Raw genomic sequence first — 1,613 nt, 5'->3', positions numbered from 1 at the left:
CTTTGCCTGACTGAACAGTCCTGGCAATTTTCACTAACTCTGGATCCTCATGCTGTTTCTGAGCCACTTGCTCCAGAAACACAGGTGTCACTCTCATCTGGGCCACTAAAGCACCTGTACCAGATAACTCCAACTGTAGACCTTCATCAATGAGCTTGTAAAACTCCTTCACCACTGGTCTCCTTTCTGCCGTGATGTGGGATAGACTGCCTAGTGACTTCCGGCTTAGGGCGTCTGCCACGACATTCGCCTTACCCGGATGATACTGAATCTTGCAATCATAGTCACTCAGCAGCTCTACCCATCTCCTCTGTCTCAAGTTCAAATCTCTTTGACTCAGGATGTACTGCAGGCTTTTATGATCTGTGAAGATCTCACATTTTACCCCATAGAGGTAGTGCCTCCACATCTTGAGTGCAAAGATTACTGCTGCCATCTCAAGGTCATGTGTGGGGTAATTCAACTCATGCTTCTTTAGCTGTCTAGAAGCATAAGCAATCACCCTCTCATTCTGCATTAGTACACAACCCAGTCCCATGCGGGACACATCACAAAAGACCGTAAAGTCTACATCACTAGATGGTAGAGCTAACACTGGTGCTGAAGTCAACCTCTTCTTAAGCTCTTCAAAACTCTCTTCGCACTGGTCAGTCCACAAGAACTTCTGATTCTTCCTGGTCAGTCTGGTCAGAGGAGCTGCTATTTTTGAGAAGTCCTGAACGAACCTCCTGTAGTAACCTGCCAAACCCAAGAAACTTCTAATCTCTGTCACTGAAGTGGGTCTAGGCCAGTTAGCCACAGCTTCTACCTTCTTGGGGTCTACCTCTATACCATTTTCTGACACCACATGCCCCAAGAATGAAATGCTCCTCAGCCAGAACTCACACTTGGAGAACTTGGCATACAAGCCATGTTCCCTCAAGGTCTGCAGAACCAACCTCAGATGATGGGCATGCTCCTCTGCATTCTTGGAATACACTAAGATATCATCTATGAAGACAATAACGAAGTGATCCAGGTATTGGCTAAACACTCTGTTCATGAGGTCCATGAATGCTGCAGGGGCGTTGGTTAACCCGAACGGCATCACAAGGAACTCAAAATGCCCATATCTGGTCATGAAAGCTGTCTTTGGCACATCTTCTTCTCTGATCCTCAGCTGATGATACCCAGATCTCAGATCTATTTTGGAGAAACAACCCGCTCCTACTAGCTGGTCGAATAGATCGTCGATCCCTGGCAATGGGTACTTGTTCTTGGTAGTGACTTTGTTCAACTGCCTGTAGTCGATACAAAGTCTAAGGGATCCATCCTTCTTTCTCACAACTCCTGTAACTGCTCCTTCAACTCTTTCAATTCTGTTGGCGCCATCCTATAGGGAGGGATAGAGATCGGTCGGGTTCCAGGCATCAGTTCTATCTCGAACTCTATCTCCCTAGCAGGTGGTAAACCTGGCAGCTCGTCTGGGAACACATCTAAGAACTCTCTAACCACTGGCACCGAGGCGGGCTCTCTAACCTGACTGCTAAGCTCTCTCACATGAGCCAAATACCCCTGACATCCCCTCCTGAGCAACCTTCGAGCCTGAAGGGCTGATATTAGACCTCTAGGTG

The sequence above is a fragment of the Manihot esculenta genome, chromosome 10 (assembly GCF_001659605.2).
Source record: "Manihot esculenta cultivar AM560-2 chromosome 10, M.esculenta_v8, whole genome shotgun sequence".
Taxonomy (NCBI): Eukaryota; Viridiplantae; Streptophyta; class Magnoliopsida; order Malpighiales; family Euphorbiaceae; genus Manihot; species Manihot esculenta.
The sequence above is the reverse complement of the archived record's forward strand: the minus strand, read 5'-3'. Positions refer to the sequence as shown.